This window comes from Panthera pardus, unplaced genomic scaffold (genome assembly GCF_024362965.1).
Source record: "Panthera pardus isolate Hobbes unplaced genomic scaffold, ASM2436296v1 HiC_scaffold_20, whole genome shotgun sequence".
NCBI classification, from domain to species: domain Eukaryota; kingdom Metazoa; phylum Chordata; class Mammalia; order Carnivora; family Felidae; genus Panthera; species Panthera pardus.
The window spans coordinates 33,124,479-33,147,341 of NW_026526766.1; positions in this window are offsets into that span (position 1 = coordinate 33,124,479).

Here is a 22,863-nt window from a genome sequence, read left to right on the forward strand (position 1 = left end):
GTCAAACACAATTTGGCTGGGTACTTTGTCTCTCTCATTGACGTAAATGACAAAAGAAGTGATTTTCAGGTTTATAGTGATAATAAAACTTGAGCAGAAGGGACTGATGGTATTATTTACTATAGAAAAGGAAGTATATCTGTAGAGTAGTGATATTAGATCTATCAAGGTAGCATGCAAGTAACAAGAAAGCAGCCACCAAATATGATTGAATCCTTCCCTCAGTAGCAATAACATTGTCTTCTGTTCTATTGTCTTCTTTTCCATTTCATTTTCTGAGGAAACAAAATATTCTCTCTCTTTCACTGGAAGATTCTCAAACACACACAGGCATTTTCTATATGTCTCTGTCTCTCTCTCTGTCTCAGTCTCTCTCTCTCTCTCTCTCTCTCTCTCACACACACACACACACACACACTGCTTCACGCCAGCTGCTTCTGTGATTCATCTCAAAGCTGTTATCTAGAAACAAAGCCCATTTTCTCCCTCTTATCAATCACCTTAAACTTCTCTTTGAAGTAAAATCAGAAGTTCATCAGAGTCATTTCCCTGGTTGCTGAAAATTCCATCCCTGCATTTTCACACCAGGATTCTTAGACTGCCAGCTTTGCTCTTGGAATAACACGGGAACAGTCTTCCTCCTTTTATCTTTGCTCATGTGGTAAAGGAAGCACATTAGACAACACGGGAGCACATTAGATCCACACTTGTCTCTTTGGCATCGTTTATAGATTCTGCGTCAACGCTCAAGATCCTCCATGATAACAAAGAGGGTAATTAGTCTATAATTAGCAGTTAATCACAAATCTATAAAAGAAATTTCAGCATATTGACAAAGGCTTTTCTTTAAGTGACATTTCTATGCATAGTTAATTAATTGCTGGCCTCAAGTTGGGTCACTAGAAATGTATTTTTCTGATCTCTAGTAATTTCTCATCTAGACACACTTAAAAAAAAATCAGAGTATATTTCTAGGTGTCCCTTGTGCAGTTGAGCTATATTGCAGTGGGAGAAAAGGCAAACCATATAGGACACGGTTAATACAGTTGCTAACAAATGACCATGGTGTAACTGATGCACTACTGGAGTCTACTTTTGTGAGTAACAGGACATACTCACCCTTTCTCAAATGGCATTTCCTCTCCCCCCCTCCAACTCCTTAGGAAAACCAATGAACCAGAAAGAGCTCACTGCACAAATGCGAATTGCAATATGTAGCACACAAGATTAATAATGAGTAAAAACGATAGGAGGAAGCAAGTCAGATTCTTTTTAACTCAGTATATTTATATAAATAAATATTATCTATAATATAGGTACCTGTGAGACTGTACTAAGTCTTGATAGATGGAAATTCAATGGAATTTTAATAGAAAAGAATGTGAGGATTGCTATGTAATTACATTGGTGTTATATTCACTAATACCAAATGCATTAGTTACACTTAATGCTGTTACCATTACTGGCTAAACAGGGGTGCTCACACCACCAATAATCTGCTGAAAAAGTTTCATAGAGACTTTCTATCAAGTAGTAATAAAAAATGAAATGCTTCCTGAGGCTTTACAACTAGGGAGAAAGATATGTTGGAATTGTGAATTAAGCCTGAAGCAATGTTCATTTCCTGCATCATGTTCCAGCTAAAATAACACAGCCATGGGCAAGTATGTCAGAGAATCTTATTCCATAGTTTGAGTAGTCCATGAGGAAGAGCCATCCATATGGTTCAACTGTTAAATCGCTGATTCATACCTAACTCCATCCACTGGTAAGATTTCTGCCCTCTGTATTATCAATGGGAAGCCATTTGGACAAGTATATAATGGTTCTCATATTGTTAAACAAAGGAGTTCAAGGATAATCTGTGCCCCACCCCTTGGCTGATGCTCTGGAACTATACAGCAATGCTAGTGCTAATGTTCTGTAGTCAACTCTATACCTACAACCTCCATGAGATATCCCTATGAGAAAGCTAAGCTGTTTTTCTGACTCTTACATGGCTCAAGAACTTGGAATTTCTGATATTTTATGATACTGGTATTTGCTTATTTTAAGTGTGAGGGAGCTGAGACTCAGAAAAAATTTAGTAATCTAAATAGCAAGTAAATGGAAAATTTGGGCATCAAATCCAAGCTGACCTCATGTCATGTTATCCACATGCTAACCTTATGTTTCTTCCAGTATTCCTGAAACTGTGGCCTAGAGCACTGGTTCCCAGGCCTGACTGCACATAAGACACATTAGCAGGCTTAACAAAAGTATAGACTCCCGAACATTCTTCCTTCTGATATTTTGATACAGCATATCTGGGGTAGAGCCCTGGAATCTGGTATCTTCCAATAGTATATCCGAGGTAGAGCCGGGAATCTAAGGTCTTCCAAGTGACTCTAATGGATACCTAGATTAAGGAACTGCTGATGTTGATCAATGCACCACATTGGAAACTCAGACTGAGATTCATTCATTGTTTCTTTCAACAAATATTTCTTGAATGCTGACTATATACCACGTACTGTTCTGAATGCTTAAAATAGAGCAGGAAATAACACAGATAAAACCCCTGCTCTTATGAAACTTACACTCTAAGCATGTGTGTGTGTGTGTGTGTGTGTGTGTGTGTGTGTGTATAGAGAGAGAGCCATGATAAATGTTATATAGAATAACAAAGCATGAGATCTACAGGAGATATGAACAGTGTGGCTGTTTGTGAGAAAAATTAGGAGAAAATGGTAGGGGATGAATCTGGAAAGGAGAAGGAATCCCCTTTCTGGTGGAAGAAGTCAACAGATTCATGGACAACTTCAAAATAGGTTGCTACAAAAGACATTTCTAGAAGGGAAGTGAAGATTTTTTAACTTTTTTCTCCCATTGTTGTGGTGACAAAGGTAACAACACATCTGCCCTTATTGGGGAAGTCCTCACACACCTCACACATGGAATCTTGACTCCACAGATTCATCTCCACTTCCTCAGGCAGCAAAGGAGAATTAGCTCAGCAGTGCTGATGAAGAACCCACTCTTTGGAATCAAAGATAAAGTTCATTGCCCAACCAAAGATCCTGAGGGTGCTTTAAAACCATTTGGTTCTAGGCAGTCCTAGTCCTGAGAATCCTTGAGGTTTCAGCACAGCAGTGAATGGAAGTTAACAGAACAGTTCACAATAGATCCTGGAGGATGCTTCTGCTGCTTGTGGCAGGCCCACAGCCTACACACAAACAGTCAGCATCTTCTATAAACTAGGAACTTTCAAGTGCAAGTTCAGTGCTTCCCCATAGTGTTTCCTAGGTGGTATCAGTGGAGAACTTGATGCTTCCAATTTCCACTAAAATTCTCCAAGATGCTCAGGAGCTATAGTCCCTACATATTACTAGAAGAATTTTGCAAAGTGTACTTCCTCAAATCATTACATGTTGAGAACAGAGCTAAACAGATTATTCCAGTCAATATTTATTTAGCTCTTTGATAGATACACAGGAAACTTCTTTGAGGTATTGTCAGAATTTAGGGGAAAGATCAGGAAAAGGTGAGTCCCCAAGAGAGGGAGAAACACACATGTAGGGTGTATGTTTCACATGTGGAAGTGCCTCATTTTCAGATGGTTTATAGTTATTCTGCTGCAGAGACTATGCAGATTACTATGGCCAACATGTGTCCCTAGGGCTATGTATAATTTCAGAAACAGAACCTAGTAATAATGTTGCTCCTTGCCTGGCTGAAGCAGCAAAGCTAATGGTAACTAAAGGGTGGCAGTCTTCATGGAAACTAGAAAAGAGCAAAATGGAAAGGAAGAATAAGCCTCTGTATCTCCAATCTTGTCCAAAACAGAACATTCTGTTCAACTAGCACAGGCATCCACTTAACCTTTACCTACTTAGACTGGAAATGGGTGTGTCTGGCCTGAAATCTCAAAAAGACAAAATCATCTTGCTCCCTTGACTCTGGCTCTAAGATAAACACACTGTATTCTCACAGAATTGGGGCATCCGTGAAGAGAATACACTGAGCAGTTAACTTAGATAGCTGCTTTGTCTTTTTAACATCTTTCTTCCAAACCTAAACTGAGTCACTACCCCAAGGCAGTTTTAGACATATTTTATACATAATAATATATGATATAATATATAATTTGTTTATTAATAGTGATGATATATTCCTAATAGTGATCTGAATAAAAAGTCACTCTTACTTTAGAGTCTGATGTAGTTAAGGTAAGAACAATAATATATATAATATACATATATATACACATATGTACAAGTAGTGAGTACATATGTGGAAATATAGATAATGACTCACCATTTTAGTACAGTAACCTAGTGATAAATTGATATCAGATTCCCGTTTTCTGGTCACCTGATTAAATATTCTTTTCCTACTGCTACCATACTATTGATACTATACTATTCACTTTTATTGATGAGTCCAGTGGATTAAGACACTTGCCCAGAATGGTATATGCCATTTTATTACTCTCAGTAATGTTACCTGAAAGTCAGCTGCAGTATAGATTTTATATATCAAACAATAAAGATTAATAAAGACATTTGAGAAAAAGAAAATGACCTATTTAATTTTTATCTTTATTTCAATCTTAGTTCCTGTTTTACAGTTGTCTTCTTCAACATTGTTTTTTTTTATAAGCTCACTTGCCAATTCTATCTTTTGGATAAATTTTTTCTGCCATCTATGTGTGTGTGTGTGTGTGTGTACAACTTTTCTTAAATGTTTATTACCCTTTAGTGCAGAATTATTTGTCCCTAGATTCTTTTGTTTGTGGATATAAGCACTGGGGTTATTTCAATATTGTAATGATTTGCCTTTAAGTAAGTTTGTTTGGATTTATGTCAGCAGTGTCTCATTCCCATTAAAGTAAGTCACCCCAAGGTTTCCAACACCATAAGGTCAAACTTATTGATGGCTTTAATTCTTAACAGCCAGTCTTCTTGTATTGCATGCAAAGCCTCAGCTCAGTAACAAGGTCTTATTACCAAAAGAAAGCATTAAGTGGTCATTATACTGGATATTGTTGTGATAGGTTATTATTATCCACTGAGAGAACTGCAAGTGTGGAAATTTGCTTGGAGTTCTGCCATTACTAATCTGCCTTAGATAAGCAACTGATTTAGGTGAGATTAAAACATCCAGTCCGTGGAAGACATATTGAGTTGTCCTACAAGAAATTGAAAATATGAATGTGCCTTGAGTGTTAGATGGTGAAAATCAACACTTGATGAATAAGGACAAAGATATAGGAAATCATCTTGAATATGTCGAGTGATTTCCATGATAGAATATTCTTGAGTGTCAACACATTTTTTTGTTTATTTATTTATTTTGGGAGAGAGTGAGAGAGCAGGGGAGAGGCAGAGAGAGAGAGGGAGAGAAAAGACCCCAGTAAGGCTCCATGCTGCCAGTGCAGATCCCAATGTGGGACTCAAACCCATGAACCATGAGACCATGACCTGAGTTGAAACCAAGAGTCAGATGCTTAATCAAGTGAGCCACCCAGGCTCCCTGATAATGTTAGCACATTTGAACCAAGAATGAATCAAAGCAAAGGGGATCATTTAACCACAAAGTGTAGAAGTGCTCAAAGCCAACAATACCCAGCAAGAGAGGGGCATGTCTCAGTGAATGTACATCAAGTTTGATTAGACGATATTCTGAGATATTACCAAATCCCCAATGGTATAGAATTCTGCCAGTGTTCTCATCTCTAAAATGGAAATTGAGAGCATCAACTTCATGGCACTGTTATAAAGTTTAAATGAGGTCTTGTATTAAAATGAGAATGCCCAGGATGTCTGGGTGGCTCAGTCAGTTAAGCCTCCGACTTCAACTCAGGTCATGATCTCACCATTTGTGAGTTTGAGCCCCGCGTTGGGCTCTGTGCTGATAGCTCAGAGACTGGAACCTGCTTCAAGTTCTGTCTCCCTTTCTCTGCCCCTCTCCCACTTGTGCTCTGTCTCTCAAATATAAATAATGAAAAAGAGAGAGAGAGAGAGAGAATGCCCTGAGTAATGAATGTAGGTTCACTCTCCAAGTCTGCATTTCCCATAAGTTAGTTGTATATTGTATCTCTTTCTGATTTCTGCCATTATAATATATGCTGGCCTATTATTTACTAATGCTTATCTTGAAAATAACTCACAGTCATGCTACCTGAATGGCCAGAAGATATAAATTACTGCAAAATAATAAAATTGACACCCAAATTTATGTAGTCATCTCTGAGAATCTGGTTAATATCCATTTAGAAACTTAGATATATTCTAGGTTTGTTGCCAACTCACATTTTTGAGCCTACAAGGTTTCAACTCAATCATTGTGGGCCAATGAGAGGTCTCATGTGGATGTGGTTAGTAAACCAGGAAAATTCCATCCAGTGAAACCAACCTCCCTCTCCTGTGCCACCTGGACCACAAATGTTATTTTATTATAAGTAAAACACCAAATCTTGCTGAATCTATGTCTACTGAAAATAATAAATAATCCATTGGTTCTGAGTCTCACCTAAAAGTATTAACTCTTTTATATTTCTGGTTCCTAGGCAACACTGAGGTGCTTTGAGGGTTCAGCTCACCAAGAGGCAGAGACCATTTAAAAACTTCATATCAACTCTTCCCAAGTTAGGTCACTACAGCAATAGGTCTATATGGATTCCCGACTCATAAGCAAGCTTTCTCTATTTTATGGTGAGTTCTGAAGACTGGCATATCTGAGAAATCCATCTGGGCTGCACCTGTGATAAACAGACATGTAAAAATGTAAGTGAGGGTAGAAAAAGACTTTGAAGTCCGGAATCAGAGAACACAAGAACTTGAGAACCAGGAAGGACTTTAGGGATCAACCAACCTAACTAACTTTTGGGACACTGAGGTCCAGAGTTGTGAGAGTTTGGCCCAAGGTCATGGAGCTGATGATTAAGTAACAGAGGTGGAATTAAAATCAGTCCAGATGACAACACTTTCACTATAGTGTATTCTTCAAAGCAGTGCTTTGAGCTAATTGCTATTAGAAAGCAAGAGTGATAGGGAAATGAACCAAGAAAGAGAAAAAAAAGGATAAGACTTCTGAACTTGGTTTTCCCTGAAAAAAACCTTCAGAGGTTGCTCTCGCTTTGATAGATCATGTATTCTTCCAGCAATATTCCACTTTTCTTTTCCTTTCTCAGCTGCATATGGTTCAGCTGAAGGTTTTGGGATTTTTCTACCATAACCATGGTACTATTTCTTAATCATTATTCTCCATCCCTTTTCCATTTATCAAGTAGTTCCACTGCATATTGTCTGCCTTGAGACTTATTGAACTCTACCAGCATGCAACCTTTCTCACCACCTACCTCTTACTGAGTCTGACTGCACTACTTCATTGCTTTCTATGGCCTGCTGACAGTCATGTGTTCCCCTCTGTGTTTCCCATCCCATAGCATCTCTGTCCCAGAACCTGGTAGAGCCAGGCTGGGGACTTGGAAGAGAGGAGGGCACATAAATGAAAAAGAAACTGTCTTGGTTTTTATACAATTTTTGTGTTGTTTAGATATAAAGAGTTTATTATTCTTTCTTCTCATGACCTAAAATCGGAAAAACTTTGCAAGGCTTAGGTGTATAGATTATTGAAAACTAAAATCCAGTGTCCACTGGGCACAGACTGCCATAAATTCATTCCCATTTAAGGGATTAAAATGTCAAAAAGGAAAATGAAATTCTCTAAAGGAATTTAAATCTTCTTCCTTCTAGAGAATTTAATGCTCTGAGTTCTGTTTCTAAATGTTACAGTCTTCAGTGTAATTCAAGAAATCCCGAACCTATTACCTTTAGCTTTTCCAGCCTCAAATCACTCCTATTAGGGCTCTGTGGCCCAAATGAAGTAGATGAAGCCAACTCTCGGAAGTGGTTCTATTCTATAAAATTCTTAATTTATACTCCATCAACCAAAAATAGATAATTTAACTTTTTCCAAAATGACAGACTTTTTTGGGTTTGGGAAGAAATATGCAATCACTGTGTCATCTCCTATAAAGATCCATCAAAAACCCAGTGATTAGTGTTGTTCAGTAAATTAATGGAAGACCCACATTGGGAATATTGGATGTGGGGTTTTTCTGGTCATGGACCCTCAAGAGAGATCAAATGGCACTGGAAACAACTTAGGGGATGGCAAGGGAAAGTAACTAAGGAGAAGAAAAAGCAAGAAAAATAAGGAAAACTGACATTAAAATAAAACAAAAACGAATCAATATTCTTGCCTAGAGAGATAAAGTTAGATATACTTGAAATTGAAAACATGATGAATGTAACAAACACAGATTCTTATTTGATAGAACATCTTATATGTCTGCTCAGTGTAAGGATCTATGTGGAGTGCTCTGGGGGAACAGAGATGAATAAGACAAAATTCATGTCATGGAGGGTGTACATTTTGGTGTGCTTAAATTTAGAAAAATAACTTAAACATCAGTAGTGCAAGCAGAACACTGCACATGTTTAATAGGTGTGTCAATAATGCATTAGAGTATTTCAAGGGAGGAACAATCCAATTGGAAGGATCAAGGAGGCAATAATTGATAAAGTTGTATCTCAAATGATGAATGCAGTCAAATGCGTTTATATTACAGACAAGGGCATATGATATAGAGGGATTATAGGAAACAAATTTATGTCAGTATATTAGTTAAGGAAAAGTTTGCTGGTGTAACAGATAAATCACAAAATCTCAGTGGCTTCACAGTATATAGAAATTTAATCCTTGCTTCCAAAATGGACATTCCTATTCTGTGGGTGACTGATAAGTGATGATTTAATGACCAGGTTCTTTCAATCTTTTGACCTCACCTACTCTTGCATCTCCAAGGTTGCTGTACTTACTTACCTATATTCAGCTAATAAGAATATAAAAATAATGGAAAGAAATGGTTAGGAGATTTTTTGGGGTCAGGTCTGGAAGTTGTACATTAGTTGTACTTATAGTCCATTAACTATAACCTAGTCATGTGGCCACACAAGTGTAAAGGATACTGGGAAATGTAGTTCAGTGAGAATAACAAAAAGAAAATGGGTTTGATGAATGAATAACTATCTTATCTCTTCCACTGGCAGGGAAGTCTAAATGGAGAAGTAATTCAATTTGGTTGAAATAGAGGATGGGTTGGTATGCAAACATGATGGGGAAGTAGAAGGACCTGAAGTTCCCTCATCCCTCAAACACAGAAGTGTTGAGGCCAAAGGACTGTGAATTCCAAGAGCCCGGGCTGCACAGTAACAAAGATGTCTCCTCGAATCCACGGGGCAACCTGGTAGGCCATAGGTGCATGATAGCGAATTGGGAGAGATAAAACAGGCTACGTAGGCATGGATGGAAGGGATCCCCTTCTGTGGAGAGACAAAGGGATGAGAAAGAGAGGCTGAGGAAGTGTGTAGGGCTGTATCTGGACAAGAGAAAAGCCACTGGACCAGGACAGACAAAGATCAAATCTCTAACTTGGTGCTTCCTCAAGACTGAGGCCAGCTGTCCAGTTCGTTCACCTGGGGAGGAGGGACACCAGCTCCAGCCTTGGTAACTAGTTCAGAGGCATAGTCCACAGTGGTAGAAAGCAATACCCTCCCTGGAGTGCTGTGGGAAGAAGGTATATAGCCATTCAAAGGACAAAGACTGCCTGCGCCTGCCAGCCAGAGGCCATATGTTGGGGCATAGAGTGGCACTTCTCCAGGACTGGAGTGCATGGAGGGCCCTTTAAGACACTGGGGTTTAAATCCCAGTCGAGTGTCAGAGAGGCACGAGAGTCAGCAGAGTAGGACAAACCGTGCACGTGGCACTGTGAGGCAATGCAGAGTGGCTCTTCCCTGGAACTGGAGCGCACAGAGCACAGTCCTTTAAGACATCAAGGTTTAAATCCCAGCCGAATGCCAGGGAGGGGCCAGAGTTGGCAGGACGGGACAAACTGTCTTGTCCGTGCCTGTGGCACTGCAAGGATGGCCTGAACAGAGTGGTTTGGGACACCTGGTCTGTGGAGGAGAGACTGGGGTGTCACCATTTTCCTTCCCATCAGCAACAAGGTGGGGGCTCAGTGAACAGACAGTGGCCCCACAGTGGAGGCAGGGGCCGTCTACACCAAAATACACCCCTCTGTGCCTGGTAACTGCATATCTACTGGAGCAGAACTGATGCTGATGAACTAGACAGCCCCTCCTCCAGTGGTTTTGCTTTTTCTGATTTAATTCTTGGACAATTTTATTTTACATATATATAGAGAGAGAGATAGATGGTCTGGTTATTCTGGTTGTTAGTTTGCTTAAGCAGACATATTTATTCTCTTTATACCTGTTCTATATCTACTTGTTTTCCCTTCTCTGTCTCTGGATTAAGCTGAAGAGTTTCTCTGTCTGGTCAATTTTTTGTTCTTTTCTCTTTCCTCACTCCTGTTATATCTCTTTTTGTATGGGATAAGGCCTCTTCCATCCACAACACCACCACTCTGTTGTTTTTCTGTAGCTGATACTTTTGTGGTTTTCTTTTCTTTTTTCTTTTTCTTTTTTTGTTGTTGTTTATTTGTTTGCTTTCTTTTCCACGGTTACTTCAGTGAACAAATCAAAGCACACCTGGTGGAGTCCAAAGCATCATTACAAATAGGGAGATAAAGCAACAAGAGTCACAACAACAGACAGCAAGTAACACAATTCAAAAAACACCTCCTGAAGGGCCAGGCCCTGGTCAATGTATGACCCCTCTTTAATATAGTAGTGCTTGCAGGTCCAGGACACATAACAAGCTTTTAAAACACACAAGGGACAGAAAACTAGACAAAATGACAAAATGGAAGAATTCTCCTCAAAAGAAATTCCAGGAAGAAATGACAGCTAAAGAATTGAACAAAAAGGATATAAACAATATAACTGAACAAGAATTTAGAATAGTCATAAGATTAATTGCTGGGGTTGAAGAAAGCATAGAAGAAAGCAGAGAATCTATTGTTTCAGAAATCAAGGAACTAAAAAATAGTCATGATGAATTAAAAAGTGCTGTAAATGAGCTGCAAAGTAAACTAGAGGGAGTGACAGCGTGGATTGAAGAGGCAGAAGGAAAAATAGGTGAAATAGAAGATAAATTATGGAAAAAGATGAAGCTGAGAAAAAGAGAGATAAAAAAAAAAATTCTGGCCCATGAGGGGAGAATTAGAGAACTAAGTGGTTCAATGAAATGGAATAATATCCATATCATAGAAGTTTAAGAAGGAGAGAGAGAAAGGGGTGGAAGGTATACTTGAACAAATCATAGCTGAGAACTTCCCAACCTGGGGAGGGAAACAGACATTGAAATCCAAAAGGCACAGAGAACTCCCTTCAGATGTAACTTGAATTGATCTTCTGAACGACATATCATAGTGAAACTGGCAAAATACAAAGATAAAGAGAGAATTCTGAAAGCAGCTCAGGATAAATAAGCCTTAAACTACAAGGCCAGACACATAAGGGTAGTAGCAGACCTATCTACTGAAACTTGGCAGACCAGAAAGGAGTGGCAGAAAATTTTCAATGTGCTGAATAGAAAAAATATGCCACCAAGAATCCTTTATCCAGCAAGTCTGTCATTCAGAATAGAAGGAAAGATAAAGGTTTTCCCAGACGAACAAAAACTGAAAGAATTCATCACCACTAAACCAGCTCTACAAGAGATCCCAAGGGGTACTCTGTGAGTGGAATATTGCAAAGACCACAAAAACCAGAGACATCACTACAAGCATGAAACCTACAGATAACACAATGACTCTAAATCCACATCTTTCAGTAATAACACTGAATGTAAATGGACTAAATGCTCCAACCAAAAGACATAGGGTTTCAGAATGGATAAAAAAACAAGACCCATCTATTTTCTTTCTACAAGAGACCCATTTTACACCAGAGGTTACCTTCAGATTGAAAGTGAGGAGTCAAAGAAATATCTATCATGCTACTGGAAGTCAAAAGAAATCTGGAGTAGCCATACTTATATCAGACAAACTAGACTTTAAGTTAAAGGCCATAATGAGAGATGAAGAAGGGCATTATATCATAATTATGGGGTTTATCCATGAAGAAGAGCTAACAATTATAAATGTCTATGCACTGAATTAGAAAGCTCCAAAATATTTAAAACAATTAATCACAAACATAAGCAATCTAATTGGTAAGAATTTGGTAATTTCAGGGTACTTTAATAATCCACTTACAGAAATGAACAGATCATCCAGACAGAAAATCAATAAAGAAACAATGGCCCTGAATATGTTGGACCAGATGTGCTTGACGGGTATATTCAGCACTTTTCATCATAAAGCATCGGAATACACATTCTTCTTGAGTACACATGGGAATTCTCTAAGATAGATCACATACTGGGTCACAAAACAGCCCTCAATAAATATAAAATATTTGAGATCATACCATGCACATTTTCAGATCCCAATGTTCTATGTTCAATGGTTGAAATCAACCACAGAAAAATATTTGGAAAATGTCCAAATGCATGGAGGTTAAAGTAGATCCTACTAAATGAATGGGTCAACCAGGCAATTCAAGAAGAATTTAAAAACTATATGGAAACAAATGAAAATGAAAACACAACAATCCAAACCCTTTGGGATTCAGCTAAGAGGAAAATACATTACAATCCAGGCCTACCTCAAGAAACAAGAAAAATCCCAAATATAAAATCTAACAGCACACCTAAAGGAACTAGAAGCAGAAAACAAAGAAAACCCAAGGGCAGCAGAAGAAGAGAAATAATAAATATCAGAGCATAAATAAACAATATAGAATAAAAAAAATAGTAGAAGAGATCAATAAAACTAAGAGCTGGTTTTTTGAAAAAAAAATAAACAAAATTGATAAACCCCTAGTGAGACTTCTCAAAAAGAGAAAAGAGAGGACCCAAATGATAAAATCATGAATGAAAGTGGATTTATTACAACCAATGTCTCAGAAATACAAGTAATTATCAGAGAATACTATCAAAAATTATATGCCAACAAACTGGACAACCTGGAGGAAATGAACAAATTCCTAGACACCCACACACTACCAAAATAGAAAATTTAAGAAGACCCATAACTAATGAAGAAATTGAATCAGTTATCAAAAATCTCCTAACAAAGAAGAGTCCTGGGCCAGATGGCTTCCCAGGGGAATTCTACCAGACTCAAATTCTATTCAAAGCAGAGTTAATACCTATCCTTCTCAAGCTGTTTCAAATAATAGAAAGGGAAGGAAAACTTCCAGACTTATTCTTTGAAGCCAGCTTTATTTACCTTGATCCCCACACCAGACAGAGACCCCACTAAAAAAGGAGAATTATAGACCAATATCCCTGATGAACATGGATGTACAAGTTATCAATAAGATACTAGCAAATCAAATTCAATAGCATATAAAAAGAATTATTCACCATGATCAAGTGGGATTCATTCCTGGACTGCAGGGCTAGTTCAATATTCACAAATAGATCAATGTGATACATCACATTAATAAAAGAAAGGATAAAAACCATATGATCCTGTCAATAGATGCAGAAAAAGCATTTGACAAAATACAACATCCTTTCTTTTTTCTCAAAAAATTCAGGACAGAAGCAATATACCTAAACATCATAACAACCATATATGAAAAGCCAGCAGCTAATATCATCCTCAATGGGGAAAAACTTAGAGCTTTCCCCCTGAGATCAGTAACACGACAGGGATGTCCAATCTCACCACTGTTGTTTAATGTAGGGTTGGAAGTGCTAGCATCAGCAATCAGACAACAAAAGGAAAGCAAAGGCATCAAAATTGGCAAAGATGAAGTCAAGCTTTCACTTTTTGCAGATGACATGATATTGTACATGTAAAACCCGACAGACTCCACCAAAAGTCTACTAGAACTGATATATGAATTCAGCAAAGTCACAGTGTACAAAATCAATGTACAGAAATTGGTTGCATTCTTATACACTAATAATGAAGCAACAGAAAGACAAATAAAGAAACTTATCCCATTTACAATTGCACCAAGAATCATAAAATACCTAAGAATAAACCTAACCAAACATATAAAAGATCTGTATGCTGAAAACTATAGAAAAGTTACAAAGGAAATTGAAGAAGACACAAAGAAATGGAAAAAAAAAAATCCATGCTCATGGATTGAAAGAATAAATCTTGTTAAAATGTCAATACTACCCAAAGCAATCTACACATTCAATGAAATTCCAACGAAAATTGCACTGGCATTCTTCTCAAAGCTAGAACAAACAATCCTAAAATTTGTACTGAAACCACAAAAGACCCCGAATAGCCAAATTAATACTGACAAAGAAAATCAAAGTGGGAGGCATCACAATCTCAGACTTTTAGCCTCTACAACAAAGCTGTAATCCTCAAGACAGTATGGTATTGGCTCAAAAACAGACACATATACCAATGGAATAGAATAAAGAACCCAGAATTGGACCTACAAATGTATGACCAACTAATTTTGACAAAGCAGGAAAGGGTATGCAATGGAAAAACGACAGTGTCTTTAGCAAATGGTGCCTGGAGAACTGGACAGCAACATGCAGAAGAATGAAACTAGACCAATTTCTTATACCATACATAAAAATAAACTCAAAATGGATGAAAGACCTAAATGTGAGACACGAAACCATCAAAACCCTAGAGGAGAAAGCAGGAAACAATCTCTTTGACTTCAGCCGCAGTGATTTCTTACTCAACACATCTCCAAAGGCAAAGGAATTAAATGCAAAAATGAACTATTGGGACCTCATCAAGATAAAAAGCTTCTGCACTGCAAAGGAAACAATCAACAAAACTAAAGGCAACTGATGGGATGGGAAAGATATTTTCAAATGACATATCAGATAAAGGGTTAGTGTCCAAAATCTATAAATAACTTACCAAACTCAACACCAGTGCCCCCCAAAAAATAATCCAGTGAAGAAATGGCAGAAGACATGAATACACACTTTTTCAAAGAAGACATCCAAGTGGCCAACAGACACATGAAATGATGCTCAACATCACTCCTCATCAGGGAATTACAAATCAAAACCACACTGAGATACCACCTCACACAGGTCAGAGTGGCTAAAATTAACAACTCAGGAAACAACAGATGCTGACAAGGATGTGGAGAAAAGGGAATCCTTTTGCACTGTAGGTGGGAATGCAAACTGGTGCAGCCGCTCTGGAAAACAGTGTGGAGGTTACCCCAAAAATTAAAAATGGAATTACCCTACGACCCAGCAATAGCACTACTAGGAATTTGTCCAAAGGATACAGGAGGGCTGATTCATAGGGGCACATGTACCGCAATGTTTATAGCAGCACTTTCAATGACAGCTAAATTATGGAAAGAGCCTAATGTCCATTAACTGATGAATAGATAAAGATGATGTGGTTTATATGTACAATGGAATACTACTTGGCAATGTGCAAGAGTGAAATCATTTCATTTGCAGTAATGTGGATGGAACTGGAAGGTACTATGCTGAATGAAATAAGTCAGTCAGAGAAAGACAGATACCCTATGTTTTCACTCATATGTGGATCTTGAGAAACTTAACAGAAGACCATGGGGGAAGGGAAGGGGATAAAACATTATAGAGAGGGAGGGAGGCAAACCATAAGAGACTCTTGGATACTGAGAACAAACTGAGGGTAGATGGGGTGTGGGGGAGAGGGGAAAGTGGGTGATGAGCATTGAGGAGAGCACTTGGTAGGATGAGCACTGGGTGTTGTATGCAAGTGATGAACCATGGGAATCTACCCCAAAAACCAAGAGCACACTTTACACACTGTATGTTAGCCAATTTGACAGTAAATTATATTAAGAAAATAAAATTAAATTAAATAAAAAGAAATAGAGGATGGGAGATAAGAAATCATTGAGATAAAATTAAAGAAGTAGGTTGAGAAGACTTTTACTTTGGATTGATGGATTGATTGTTTCATTCATTCATTCACCAAAATGTATTTAGCACCTGCTATATGCAGATACTGTATTAAATGTTGAGGATTCAATAAGAAACGTGTCTATTGGAGAAGACAATTATGAGTGTAAGTGTTGTAAGCACAATAATGGAAGTGTGTACAAAATGCCATAAAATACAAAGGAGAGGAAATAATGCTGCTTGGGGAGTCTGGGATTGGAGCTAAACCAAAATGAGAGTCTTTTTATGTGAGGTTGTGGACACTGGGGATTTGAAGGAGATATTCCAAGTAGGAGAAACATCCTAGGCAAGTGACAGGTATACAGAAGGGCATGGTGAAATCACAAAGTCATAGAGAATATAGAATTTTTCATAGAATTTTTTACTAGAAATTGGCCAGCTTTACAAGTCTGAAAAATATAAATTGATGACAAAAATAAAAAAAAAAACATCAATTAATCCAACATTTCATGGTGGATCATAAATTTACGAAACTTTTTTTTCTTTAAGAGGTGGTATAGGGTAGTGGTATGCACACTTACCAGTAGGTTAAAGAGATAAATTCAAGGTTGAGAAATGTACAATGTAGAAAGGTTCTAGAGGTACATCTCTGGTCCCTTGCAATTTAATGGTTTGCTCAGAATATATTATTTGGAGATGCTGTCAAAGACATGGACTTTGAAGTCAGATAGACTTGGGTTTGAATCCTAGATGCAGCCCTTGCCAGCTCTACAGGGTGATTTTTGTGTCTTGGTGTTCCTTGTCTGTAAAACTGGGACATTGCTATTATATACTCCAGTATATCAGTTAGGCTTTGTTGCCCATAGTTTAATGGCTTAAAAATTATTTATTAGGTCATGGTTCTAAGAGTTGACAATTTCAATTGTACTCAGTTAAAGAGTTTTCCTGTTGGCCTCACCTGAACTCATGCATATGGCTATATTCAGTTATAGGATTAGCTAATGTCTATACTGACCGCATATCTGGTAATTTGTGCTGGCTGTCAGTCAAGGTCATGGGGATGAATGGACCATATGTATCTAGCGAATTAGTTTGGGTGTATTCAGATGGTGACAATCCCAAGATTCCCAAGAGTATATAGATAGGGCAAGACTCAATGCTTAAGTGATTTACAAGCCCCTTTTTGTCTCATGTTATCTCACTGGCCAATACAAGTCACATTGTTTCATTGGCCAAGCTCAGAATTAGTGTGAAAGTTGATTATCCAAGGCCATGGATAGAGGGAGAAAACACACACACACACACACACACACACACACACACACTCGGACTACAATAATCTACCACATCCAATCATGGTGTCGTTGAATAAATTAAATACTATAATGTACATACTATGTTGATCAAATACTTATGTAGTAAATATTTAATAAATGGGAATGATGAAGTTAATAATGATTAAACATGGATCACTGACAGTGTATAATATTTAACTGTCACTTACAGTTGAGGAAAATGTCTAATGGGGAATAGGGGACCTGGATTCTAGGCTAGCTCAGCTGTAATGTCATGTGAGGCAGGGAATTGGGACTAGAAGGACTAGGAGTAGTTTAGCCACAACAGTGGAAAAATGGACAATATTTCTTTGTTAATTTCTGCGTCATATAATTCTTTTACCACTAGTCCTATCACATACCACCCTACTATATTGTTCCTCAATACCTATCCCTTTCCCAGTTCACCACAACCACCTTTTTTTCTTCCCAGCACTGTCACCATTGCACACATGGCTTACTATAGAACTTCTCACTCTATGTTAGGTATCCTGGGTACTTTTTCTTTCTGAATATGTGATTGTATTTATTAGAATGCTTATAGATACATGTAACTATATAATCAACTGAAATGGCTTACAACTGAGGAATTATATCTTATATAATAACTCTGGAGGAAATGATTCCCAAGTTGATTGATTTGGACACTCAATAAATGATGTCAGTGCTCAGAGATGGCTGCTCTGAGATTCTCTTTGGTCCCCCCTCATGCTCCCTCCTATACTGTTATTGCAAAATTGTAGTTTTCATTTCCAAACATCACAGTTAAAAGACATCCAGAGGCAAGAGAGAAGGGTTACTTCCTACTCCCACTTCTAGCCCCTTACACCCTTTTGTTTACTTATCAGAGAGATTAACTTCTCTCACAAACTCTTCCTTTATTTCACAATTGACTAGCATGTGGCCACATGATTACTTCCAAACCAATCAGAGGCAAAGGGGAATAAGATTATTGTTATCATAGTCAGATTAGATTTCTCATGATTTATTTACCAGAATAGAAAGGCAATATTCTTTGTATATATTGTTGCAGAATATATTGTTAAAGGAGAGTTGTTTTTTATTTATTTAAAATTTTTTTAACATTTATTTATTTTTGAGAGATAGAGAGAGACAGAGCACAAGCAGGGGAGGGGCAGAGAAAGAGGGAGACAGAATCTGAAGCAGAGTCCTGGCTCAAGGCTGTCAGCACAGAGCCCGACGTAGGGTTCAAACTCATGGACCATGAGATCATGACCTGGACCAAAGTGGGACGCTTAACCAACTGAGCCATCCAAATGCCACTAGGATAGTTGTTTGTTTGTTTTTTTTTAAACTTTAACAATACTCTCGTAAAGATATAAAATGGATAGATGTCAAATATTTCATTTAACACATGAATTAAGAAGGAAACCAGAAAAGAAGTTACAATCAGTTCCAAAGAGATTCCAAGGACCAAACAAATATATAAGATCATCATGATTGCTGAAGTGAATTTATTTAATCAGTGAAAAACTAGCTTCTTCCACTGTAGGGGAGAAAAGTCAATTGAACCTCCATGGAACAGAATTTATTTGAATATCTATAGAAAGGAATAAAATTTTGGACTAAGGGTAACTTGTTCTGTGAGTGTTCTGCAAGATGGGCAAATGTTTCTAATAAATTTTAACTTGATAAACAAGCGATGTCTTGCAATGCAAGTAGTATGTGATGTTGAATGTCACATGACCACAACTGAGCCAATAGTTCTTGAAATTCGCTTTGATATCCAAATGCTTTGGATTACAAGCATGTTTCCAGAATGAATTATGCTCACAAATCAAGGTTTTACTGTAATTTGTTTTACCGTCAGTTTTCTACAAGTTAACTTCTATCTCTCCAGGCTTGTAAGATAGCTCAAAGACAATGAAAGTCACAACATAAAATCAGATGCCTTGGGAGAGTGGGCTCTAAAAAATACATAATGTGGGGTGCCTGGGTGGCTCAGTCGGTTAAGTGTCCGACTTCAGCTCAGGTCATGATCTCACGGTCTGTGAGTTCGAGCCCAGCGTCGGGCTATGTGCTGACAGCTCAGAGCCTGGAGCCCATTTCAGATTCTGTGCCTCCCTCTCTCTCTGCCCCTCCCCTGTTCATACTCTGTCTCTCTCTGTCTTAAAAATAAATAAATGTTAAAAAAATAAAAAATAAAATAAAAAATACATAATTTTCATTTGAAGACATCTTAGAATCTTTTGGTACAGTTAAAAGTCTTTCAATTTTTTCTTATAATATGTGCAAAATCAGATTTTCTTAGCAAGGAATAAACGCACATGACTCTTGGATAGACCAACAACATTGTCTGCCACAGTTACATTGCTGGAAATTAGAGAAATAAACATATTCTAATTTGCAATGAGACTTTCACACCTCCTTACAAGGATCATTTTGGAAGTAAATGGTGAAACAGGCAGTTTTGGCTGAGGCAGAGAAAGCCTGGTGATTTGTCCTTAGTCTAAGCCTGAGCCTGCAGTGGAATGGAACAGCAACTTGGTATCTTCATTCCTGAGGAGTTAAAATTGCACACTAGGAATTGCAGCCAGAGACACTTCTGCCATGAGGGACTGGACCATGAATGATTCCCTTTTGGAAGCTGCAGAATTTTAATTTTTCTAATGTGCATGACCAGTCTTTTCTCCAATTCCACCCTCTTCCTTGGTTCTTTCTGCATTTGGTGTAAATTGAATTCCAAGGGAATTATACCAGGGATCACATACTATTCATTTCAGTCTGTTGACAGGCAATTTTTTCTGTAGTATCCTGCTGGGGATTTGATAGTGAGAGGGGGTGGTGTGAAAATGTGATATCTGGTATTCTTACAGCTTTTGTCCCCAATCTGGTGTTTATGGGCTGTTTTATTCCTGTGTCTTATACAGTTCGGAATACTATATCTTTGTACCTTAATTAGTTTAAAAATTAATAAACCTTTTTTTTTTTTTTTAAGTTTCAAACCACCCAGTGTGCTTGTTAATGGCTCAGCAAGCCTGTCCTGTCATAGGAAAGAAATCTAGTCAGGCTTTTGCTAACTGCTGCATTTCATACATATACATTTCACACATATACATCAGATTTTGACTGTAAATAAGTTGCTCCTTAAGAAAGAATTGCTCACACTTTAGAGGGATAAAAAATTTATTTTCACTCTGTTTTATTACAACTATATAATGCCTGTTGACCATTTCCAAGCCAAAGTCTAGGTCTACCTTTGAAAATACTGATTTCTCTAGGCTAGTGGTTCTCAAACTTTAGCCTGCATCATAATCACATGGTGGGGGGGGGGGCTTATTGACACATAGATGTCTGGGAGTTTCTGACTCAACAGGTCAAGATAGGCTTAAGAATTGACATTTGTAAGAAGTTCCCAGGTGATGCTGATGCTGCTGGTTTGGGAAATACAATTTGAGAACCACTGTTTTAGAACACGTACCTTCAAGACATTCTTTCAGTCTCAGAGGCATCCCAAATGTACATTTGAGAGATAAGGGAAGTAATTTTATTATTTGTAAGAAATCTTTTTTTGCCCTTCAAAGGAGCCTATGTGACTTTCTATTATTGTCATCCATGAAAGTATTGATGTGAATAATCAAAAATGGCAGACCATTAAAAACTCATTGGATAGAAATCGCTCTAGTACTTCGAACTCTCTGTCAATGCATGACATAGATAGGTGAAAGAGTCTAACTGAAAATCAGCAGACATATAAACCTGAGTACTGTTCTTAGCATGCATGGCTGTGTCACTTTGGCCCATCACTGATTGTCTGTAAATTTTATCTGTAGACAAAGATTGTGGATGTGTTGATTGCTAAGTTCCCTTCCAGGGTGAATGTCCCATGAATCTGATCTTAAGCAGGCCCATCTGCTGGTATGAACATCTAGAGTAAAGGAATCCAGCAGGAGAGGGGCAGTACCTGTCTCATAGTCCACAGCTATGGTTATGCCAACCCTGATAACAGAGAGTGAAGAGAAGAGACCAGTGGAGTTACAAGGGACCCAGGTAAAGTTGATATGATTATCATGATATTGACCTGCTCATTTGATAGAGCTGTCATCGGATTACCAATGATCTCCAACTGCCTGACACAGTTTTACACCTTCTTACACCTGTGCTCTGAGAATTGTTTCAACACCAAAGCTCTTCAATGGAAGGAAAAGCACCATTGCCTCTTTTCAGTAGAAACTCTGGGGGATTTCCTAGGAAGTGCTATGGATAACTAACAAGACTGCCTTCACTTTAGGCATCTGAAGGGTCACAGAAGAAAGGCAGAACACCTTCGGTTTCACCTCAGTATCCTTGAGTTCCATGTACAACCTGTTGTGAGTAGACAGGAGGTCAGAGACCCTTTGAAAGGATATGTATTGTGAGTCTTGCAGCTATTGCATATATGTGTGTATGTGTTTCCTTTGCAAAACTGTGGGCTCTTAGGCTGCTGGCTATGCTTCCTCCATCACTGAGTGTGTCTATTGACAGAACCTGGAGCAGAAGTGCTTTATACAGGTATGCTGAATGGATAAACATATGGATATACATGCTTTGCATGAATGAAATGCTTTATGTGTGGCGGTAAATTTAAAGGTTGTTTTGTTGGTTTGTTTGTTTTTCTCAGAAAACTTCAGAATCAATAAAGTTATGAATGAATGAATGACTTTTATATGAAAACAGAAAGTTACATCTAAGGCAGAACATCTGTTGTCTCAATAAAGAGTTATTGAATGGATGGATGAATAAATTCTTCAATAGAAGTTTTGATGAAAACGAGATTTTTTTTTGTGACTTGCAAAGCTAACATCTGCATATCTAAGTCTTGATAAACTTTCAGTGGGTCCCAAGATAACTATGCAATAAAAAATAAATAAGTAAACAGCTTCTCCCTGATCTTCACATGAATCATACATATTTTTATGTCTCTTCATTTTTTGGAATATTAATTTTATTAGGAAACCATTTGATAGTTGTATTAGATCATTTAATCAGTCACTTAATTTTAATGTGGCCTGAGGACATCAATTAAAATATGGATTTTTCATTGATTCAATAAACATGTGAGCATCTCCAAGTGCTAGGGAATGGAGATGCAGGCTAAGATCCTTGCTCTCAGGGAGCTTACAGTCTAGCAGGGAAGCAATATTAAAGAAATATTTATGTTTCTCATAAATACATAGGACAGAGAAAATCGTTGGTGCTTTTCAAGAGCACATAGTGTCTAACCCAGCCCATAGAAGTCACAGAGACAAAAAGTAAGTGTTTCAGAGAAAGTACAGGCAGAGGGAATGTTAGGTGGTGGACCCTAAAGTGGGAAGGACTGTGTAGGTTTGAGGAGCTAGAAGTCTAGAACAGATGGAGCACTGAGTGTGGGGAGGAGTCAAGGAGATGAGACAGAAGAGGGGATGTGATGGTCACAATTATGGAGGGCATGAGGGGTCTGGTACTTCTACAGGGAACCCATGTGACACTGAAGCAAGGGAGCAGCATGACCAGGTGTGCACTTAGAACGGTCATCCTACCTCACAGTGATGGAGAGGCAAGACTAGCTAAGACTAGAAGCAGGTAGATCACTTCTAAGGCCTTTGGAGGTGAAAGACAAAGATAATGGGGAATTTAAGAGATA